Here is an 8,665-nt window from a genome sequence, read left to right as displayed (position 1 = left end):
ATACAGCAGATGCTCAATAAACCTCAGGTGGTCATTAGTTGCTCATTATGGGCTGCAAGACCTTCTAAGAGTTTGATTCTGGCACTAATCTTTCTTCATTCCTGTCAATGGATTTGGTTTCCTTACAGATTTTTTGTTGTTGTTTCTGAAGCAGGTCCTCCCTGTGTAGCTCAGGCTGGGCTGGCCTTGAGCAAACAGCCATCCTCCTGCCTCAGCTTCTCAAGTGTTGGGATTAAAGGCAGGTGTCACCATGCTGGGCTCAGATTTCTCTTTCTCTTTTTTTCTTTTTCAAGGTAGAGATTCACTCTAGGCCAGGCTGACCTGGAATCCACTATGTAGTCTCAGGCTGGCCTCAAACTCACAGTGATCCTCCTATCCCTGTCTCCTGAGTGCTGGGATTAAAGGTGTGCACCAACACACCCGCGCCCACCCTTCAGATTTCTCTTCCAAAATGAGCCCAATGACTGGGGAGCTGGCCTGTCCTGAAAACATGAGGACCTGAGTTCCTATCTCCACTATGCATGTACAAGTCAGACTGGTGGTACGCATCTGTAACCTCAGTGCTGTGGAGGGGGATACAGGTGGAAACCCTAGGGCTTGCTGACCATATATTCTAGGCGAGTCAGTGACCTCCAGGTTTAGAGAGACCCTGTCTCAAAAATAAGGTGGCAGATTGTCGAGGCCCTTGGTTTCCCACCAGGAATAGATGGTAAGACCCCATTGCTGAAGACTCCACATACTTGGGCTGCAAGGCCACTGAGAAATCCTGCTGGATCTGAGCTGATAATCTCTCCATGTAGACCAGCTGACAGAAAGCTGGAAGAAGCCATTCTGCATGCAGTTCAATGGGAGAAAGAGAAATCACCAGTGAAGATACTCAACAGTGGACACTGCAAGCCTTATAATTGGCCAGCCAGGCCAAATGAGCCAACGGGTGCAATAGTGGCATGTCTGTCATGGTAGAAACCAACTGCACTCCAATTGGACTGGAGGCCTGTTCCATGGGAGGGAATACATCTCTGATAGTGAAAACCTAAAACAGGGGTAGTCATGAGTCCTAGGGGTGTAACATCTGCTTCTGTCTGACTAAATGTATATACTATGCTTATCAAACTGCCCAGTAAACACTTCTCTTAATGTTCATACCCTTATAATAATGCTACTCTCACTTTTGGTAGAGACTCTTCTCTTTTCAGATGGCAGTGACCTTGGGATGACTCAGAAGGTATCATGGTGCTGGAAAGAAGTGACTGGAGTGCTCAGCACTGCAATATCTCTATCACACCTTCTGAAGTCCAGGGTCTAATGCGGAAGAGGTGGCAGAAAGAATGTAAGAGCCAAAGGAAGGGTAGGACTCCTTACAATGTGATCCTCCAGACACAAAATGGCCTGGATATCCATGACCTCACAGTGCCTGACACTTCCTACACAAGACCATCATAATAGGAGGAAAAGATCATGACATCAAAATAAAAGAGAGACTGATTGAGAAGGGGAGGGGATATGATAGAGAATGGAGTTTCAAAGGGGAAAGGAGCTGAGCGTGGTGGCTCACGCCTTTAATCCCACCACTTGGGAGGCAGTGGTAGGAGGATTGCTGTGAGTTCAAGGCCACCCTGAGACTACATATTTAATTCCAGGTCAGCCTGGGCCAGAGTGTGACCCTACCTCAAAAAAACAAAAAGAGGGGGGGGATGAAGTGGGGGGAGGGAGGGTATTACCATGGGATATTTTTTTAATAATCATGGAAGTTGTTAATAAAAAGAAAGTTAAAGAAAAAAAATAATAAGGTGGCAGGACAGATGGTTTAGTGGTTAAGGCATTTGGTGAAGCCTAAGGACCCAGATTCGATTCTCTAGGACTCACATAAACCAGATTCACAAGGTAGCACGTGTGTCCGGAGTTTGTTTGCAGTGGCTGGAGGCTCTGGTGTGCCCATTTTATCTATCTGCCTCTTTCTCTCTCAAATAAACAAACAAATAATAAATAAGGTGGCAGCTGGAGAGATGGCTCAGCAGTTAAAGGTACTTGCTTGCCAAGCCTGCAGAGCTGGGTTCAAGTACCCATACCTATGTAAAGCCAGACACAAAAGTAGTGGAGTTAGTTTTCAGTGTTAGGAGGCACTGGTGCCCCCCCTCACTTCAGAAATTAATAAATAAGATACTAGTAGTTTTTCTTTCTTTCTTTCTTTTTTTTTTTTTTGAGGTAGGGACTCACTCTGGTCCAGGCTGACCTGGAATTAACTCTGTCATCTCAGGGTGGCCTTGAACTCATGGCAATCCTCCTACCTCTGCATCCCGAATGCTGGGATTAAAGGCATGTGCCACCACGCCTGGCTTGTTTCTTTTTTTTAAACTTTCGATGTAGGGTCTCACACTAGCCTAGGCTGACCTGGAATTCCCTATGTACTCTCAGGGTGGCCTTGAACTCACCGCAATCCTCCTACCTCTGCCTCCCAAATTCTGGGATTAAAGGTGTGTGCCACCACTCCTGGCTTGATACTAGCAGTTTTTAAAAATATTTATTTTGGGTTGGAGAGATGTATTAGTGGTTAAGACGCATGCCTGCGAAGCCTAAGGACCCAGGTTCATTTCTCCAGGTCCCACGTAAGCCAGATGTGCATGGTGGCACATACGTCTGGAGTTCGTTTGCAGTGGCTAGAGGCCCTGGTGTGCCCATTTTTTTCTCTCCCTCACTATCTTTTCCCCCTCCCGTGTCTCTAATAAATAAATAAATAAAAATAAATCTTTAAAGTTTTAAAAAATAAATAAAAATATTTATTTTTATTTACTTATTAGAGACAGACATACACACACACAGAGAATGGGTGTGCCAGGGCCCCTAGCCACTACAAACGAACTCCAGATGCATATGTCACCTTGTGCATCTGGCTTATGTGGGAACTGGAGAATCAAACCTGGGTCTTTAGGCTTTGCAGGCAATCCATCTCTCCAGCCTTTTTTTTTTTTTTTTTTTTTTTTTTAAGTAAGACCCTATTTCTGAAGACTCCATATACTTGGGCTGCAAAGTCACTGAGAAAACCAACTGGAGCTGAGCTGAAAACCTCCTCCATGTACACCAGCTGACAGAAAGCTGGAAAAAGCTATTCTGCATGCAGTTCAATGGGAGAGAGAGAAATAACCAGTGGAGATACTTAACAGTGGACACTGCAAGTCTTATATTTGGTCAGTCAGGCCAAATGAGCCAATGGGCACAAAAGTGGCATGTCTGTTATGGGGGAAACCAACCACTCTCTAATTGGACTGGAGGCTGGCCCCACAGAAGGAAATACATCTCTGATACTGAAAACCTACAACAGAGGTAATCATGAGCCCTAGGGGTGTAATGTCTATTGGTGTCTGGTTAAATGTATATAGTATGCTCACCAAACTGCCCAGTAAGCACTTATCTTAATGTCCATACCCCTATATTAATGCTGCTCTCACTTTTGGTTAGAGAACTTTTCTTTTCAGAGAGCAGTGACTTTGGGTTGACTCATAAGGCACCATGGTGCTGAGGAGAAGTGACAGAGGAGTGCTCAGCACTTAAATATTTTTATCACACCTTCCAAGGCTCAGGGTCCATTGTGGAAGAGGTGGTGGAAAGAGTATAAGAGCCAAAATTAGGGTAGGACTACTTACAACGTGCTCCTCCAGACATAAAATGTTCCAGATATCTATGAGCTCACAATGCCTGATACTACCTACATAAGACCATCATAATAGGAGGAAAAGATGATGACATCTAAATAAAAGAGAGACTGATTGAGAGGAGGAGGGGATATGATGGAGAATGGAATTTCAAAGGGGAAAGTGGGGAGGGGAGGGAGGGAATTACCATGGGTTATTGTCTACAATTATGGAAGTTGTCAATAAGAATTTAATTAAATAAATAAATAAAACGAATGGCCAGGGACGATGTTTAAACACGTGCACATGTTTAATCCTGAGGGTTGCTGTGCATTCAAGAGTGTGGGCCTACGTTGAAAAACCAAAAAAAAAAAAAAAAAAAAGATGGATAATTAACAGAGCTAGACACCAACATTCTGGTCCAGTAAGTGTCTATGGCCTTGCATGGGCACACACATCACACACATGTGCACATGCCACATCACACACAAAGCAAATATATATATAAATAAGGTAGAGGCTTTACCCCACTCCTGTCTTCTCATGGCCTGGGTCTCTCTATATTCTCCCTTCCTTCTTTTATTTTTTTTAAAATACTATTTACTTACTTATTTGAGATAGAGAGAGAGAGAGAGAGAAAAAATGGGTGCTCTAGGGCCTCCAGCCACCTTGTGCATCTGGCTTTATGTGGATACTGGGGAATTGAACCTGGGTCCTTTGGCTTTGTAAGCAAGTGCCTTAACCACTAAGCCATATCTCCAGCCTCTTTTAAAAAAATGGTTTTAGTGCTCGCTTCGGCAGCACATATACTAAAATTGGAACGATACAGAGAAGATTAGCATGGCCCCTGCGCAAGGATGACACGCAAATTCGTGAAGCGTTCAATATTTTTGAAAGAATGTCAGAGTTACATGTTGGGTCATGATTTTCAGAGACATTTATCATACTAATAACTGGGGGCTAACTCCACAATGCACGACCCATTTTCAATAACAAGGAGGGTCTAATGGGAGGGGGTAGATCACAGATGAGCCTAAATAATGGTACCAAACTGCCTGTATTTACTGAAAAGAAAACTAATAAATTAAATTAAAAAAAAATGGTTTTACTTATTTGGAAGGAAAGAGAGACACAGAGAGAGAGAAGAGAGAAAGAAGAAAGACAGGGTGCACTAGGGCCACTAGCCATTGCAAATGAACTCCAGATGTGTGTACCACTTTGTGCATCTGGCTTTAGGTGGATCCTGGGGAATCAAACCTGGGTCATTAGGCTTTTCAGAGAAGCACCTTAACTTTTGAGCCATCTCTCCAGCACCTTCCTTCTCACCCACTCACTCACTCTCTGTCTCTCTTTTTAATTTTTTTGAGGTAAGGTCTCATTCTAGCCTAGGCTGATCTAGAAAATCACTATGTAGTCTCACACTGGCCTTAAGTGCTGGGATTACAGGCATGCACCACTGCACCCAGCCCTTCCTTCTCTTAAGCTCCAGATTCCCCATTCTGGGAATGCTGCTCCTGCCTCTTGGGCAAGAACTGTCTTCTTTTCTTCTCTCATGTTCTATTGTAATCTAATAAAACATGCAAACATAAAAAAAGACAAGGTTGTCGGGTGTGGTGGCGCATGCCTTTAATCCCAGCACTCGGGAGGCAGAGGTAGGAGGATCGCCATGAGTTCAAGGCCACCCTGAGACTCCATAGTGAATTCCAGGTCAGTCTGGGCCAGAGTGAGACCCTACCTCAAAAAACAAAACCAAAAACAAAACAACAAAAAAAAAGACAAGGTGGGGAGCTATTAAGGAAGACATCTGATGCCCACCTTTGGCCTCCACACATGCATATACATGAGTATGCATACATGCAGACAAAAATAAGATCAAATAAGCCAAAATTAGGGGCTTTCCCATGAAAGACTCCAGGAAGCATTCAAAGTCTTTTGTTTGTTTGTTTGTTTGTTTTGTTTTGTTTTGCAAGGTAGGGTTTCACTGTAGCTCGGGCTGAGCTGGAATTCACCATGTAGTCTCGGGGTGGTCTTGAACTCACGGTGATCCTCCTACCTCTGCCTCCCGAGTGCTGTGTTTGATATTTTTTGAGACAGGGTATCACTATGTAGCCCTGGCTGGCCTTGACTCATGAAAATCCTCCTGTTTGAGAATCCTGAATACTGGTGTGTGATCCTGTACTTGAGGTTGTTAATTTCTGTACAGGCTGGCCCCTTAAATGTCTTCTAGCTCAGGGCTTCATAAGGGTGGAGGGAGTGTTAATCAAAATTCAAGATGTTGTGAATAAGCCATATGGAAACCTACTTTTTTGGATAATGACTCACCCAGAAGCCACAGACTGTTACTAGAAAAATTTCAGTGCCAGGGATGAGATACCTTCCAGTAAGTTGTTGGCCAGGGAGGTCCCTGATGCCTCCAAAACATTACCAGCTCTTGTCAAGGCTCTTGGTTTCCCACCACAACTATATGGTAAGACTCTATTGCTGAAGGTTCCACATGCCTGGACTTCAGGTCACTGAGAAATCAAGCTGGAGCTGAGCTGAAAACCTCCTCCCTGTGGACCAGCTGACAGAAAGCTGGAAAAAGCTGTGCTGCATGCAGCCTTATGAGAGACAGAAGTCATCAGTGGTGAAAACAGTGGATACTACGAGCCTGAAGTTTGGTCCACCAGGCCAAATGACTTAATGGGAGCAGTAGTGGCATGCCTGTTATGGGGAAAACTAACCGCTCTCTAATTGGACTGGAGGCCTGCTCTATGGGAGGGAATACATGCCTGCTACTGAAAACCTAATCAAAAGCCTATGGAGGGAGAGTTCATGAGTCTTAGGAATGTAATGCCTGCTCTTGTCTGCCTAAATGCATATAGTATGCTTACCAAACTGCCCTCCAAGCACTTTAGTTAACGTTCATACCCATATATCAATACTACTCTTACTTTTGGTTAGAGAAGCTTCTCTTTTCAGATGGCGGTGACCACTGGGATGACCCAAAATGCACCATAGTGCTGAGAAGAAGTGACAGAGGGTGTTCAGCCCTGAAATGTTTCTTCTTTAAAATGTTTATTTATTTGAGGCACAGAGGGATAGAGAGAGAGAATGGCGTGCCAGGGCCTCTAGCCACTGCAAATGAACTCTACATGTGTATGCCATCATTTACATCTGGCTTACATGGGATCTGGAGAATTTAACCTGGGTCCTTAGGCTTTGAAAGCAAGCACCTTAACTGCTAATACATCTCTCCAGCCCCCCAAAATATTTCTGTCATATCTTCCAAGGCTCAGGGTCCATTGTGGAAGAGGTGGAGGAAAGAATGTAAGAGCCAAAGGAAGGGTAGGACTCCTTACAATGTAACATCCAGACAGAAATTGTCCTGGATAACCATGGCCTTGCAATGCCTAGCACTATCTTCACAAGACCCTCATAATGGGAGGAAAAGATGATGACATTAAAATAAAAGCGAAGGCTGGAGAGATGGCTTAGCGGTTAAGCGCTTGCCTGTGAAGCCTAAGGACCCCGGTTCGAGGCTCGGTTCTCCAGGTCCCACGTTAGCCAGATGCACAAGGGGGCGCACGCATCTGGAGTTCGTTTGCAGAGGCTGGAAGCCCTGGCGTGCCCATTCTCTCTCTCCCTCTATCTGTCTTTCTCTCTGTGTCTGTCGCTCTCAAATAAAAATTAAAAAAAATAAAATAAAAGCGAGGCTAACGGAGAGAGGGAACGGGATATGACGTAGTGTGGATTTGTGAAGGGGAAAGTGGAGGAGGGGAAGGAATTATCAGTTTATTGTCTGTAAGTCTGGAAGCTGCCAATAACATAAATAACATAAAATAAAATAAAAAAGAGGTGTCCAGTGCCTCAGTGGACAGGAGGTCTGGCCACTGTTCATTTCTCCAGTTCTGGTCTCTGCCTCTTGGCCTTAGCCCTTGCTGGCCCCTTTGCCCTCAGTGCTCTTTGCAGTCCTTCTATGCAAGACTGCCAGGCCCAGACGCCTCCCTCATGCCCAGCTACTATCCCATCTTTTGCCTCAGCTGTGGACACATTGTGCTCCACCACTGAAGCCAAGTGGAACTTTTCCTCCTGACCTGAAGAAGGATGGCCAGGGGGCAGACAGCTGCATGGGAGATCACTCAGGAACTCGCAACCTGTGTTTCTTTCCTGCGTGTATGCAGGCATGCGTGTGTGGTCACAGGACAACCTCCAGGTGTAGGTCCTTCTTTGGAGCCAGGGGCAGATTAACAGGACTGTGGGGATTGCTTTTGCAGCCTAATGGCCATGTTTTGTGGACCAGGACTTAGTTCCACTCAGGGCACAGGTACCTACCACAAAATGTGGCTGAAGGTGGGGATTGTGGTGTGAAATGGAAGCAGTCTCTCAAAGTCTCTGTGCCAGTTTCTTACCTATGTTGTACCATGGAGTTTGGTCAAAAGGGCTGGTGCCAGGCTGGAGAGATGGCTTAGTGGTTAAGCGTTTGCCTGTGAAGCCTAAGGACCTGGGTTTGAGACTCGATTCCCCAGGACCCAGTTAGCCAGATGCACAAGGGGGCGCTCGCATCTGGAGTTCGTTTGCAGTGGCTGGAGGCCCTGGTGTGCCCATTCTCTCCTCTCTCTCTGCCTCTTTCCCTCTCTGTCTGTCACTCTCAGATAAATAAATAAATAAAAATTTTTAAAAAATCTAGTGACCATTAAAAAAAAGGGAGGGGCTGGTGCCAAGAATATTCTCAGTACCTGGTGGCAGAAATGACCATTTAAGGGCTGGAGAGATGGCTGTGGTTAAGGCGCTTGCCTGCAAAGTCAAAGGACCCAACTTCAATTTGCCAAGACCTACGTAAGCGAGATGTACAAAGTGGGGCATGTGTCTGGCACGCCCACATATTCTTCCTCCCTCCCTCTCTGTCTCTCTGTCAAATAAATAAATAAAAATTAAAAAATTTTAAAAAAGATATTTTCATTTAAACAGGAAGGGGTTAATGTAGAGGATGGTGTCAAGGTCAGGGAAGTGCTAGGCTGCTGGAGAGTCTTCCTTTCCTGGCTGCAGCCAGCCTC

At 45.1% G+C, this 8,665-nt stretch overlaps 1 non-coding gene across 1 annotated transcript; it reads left to right on the top strand.

The window, feature by feature from the left end:
* Nucleotides 1-4,414: 4,414 nt before the first annotated feature.
* On the top strand, nt 4,415-4,521 carry LOC123455248. The gene has a single exon (XR_006633785.1). It is a non-coding gene; the product is annotated as a U6 spliceosomal RNA (small nuclear RNA).
* Nucleotides 4,522-8,665: the final 4,144 nt, after the last annotated feature.

The sequence above is a fragment of the Jaculus jaculus genome, chromosome 15, assembly GCF_020740685.1.
Source record: "Jaculus jaculus isolate mJacJac1 chromosome 15, mJacJac1.mat.Y.cur, whole genome shotgun sequence".
Classification (NCBI taxonomy): Eukaryota; Metazoa; Chordata; class Mammalia; order Rodentia; family Dipodidae; genus Jaculus; species Jaculus jaculus.
Note: the sequence above shows the minus strand (reverse complement) of the source record. Positions and strands in the feature narration are given on the sequence as shown.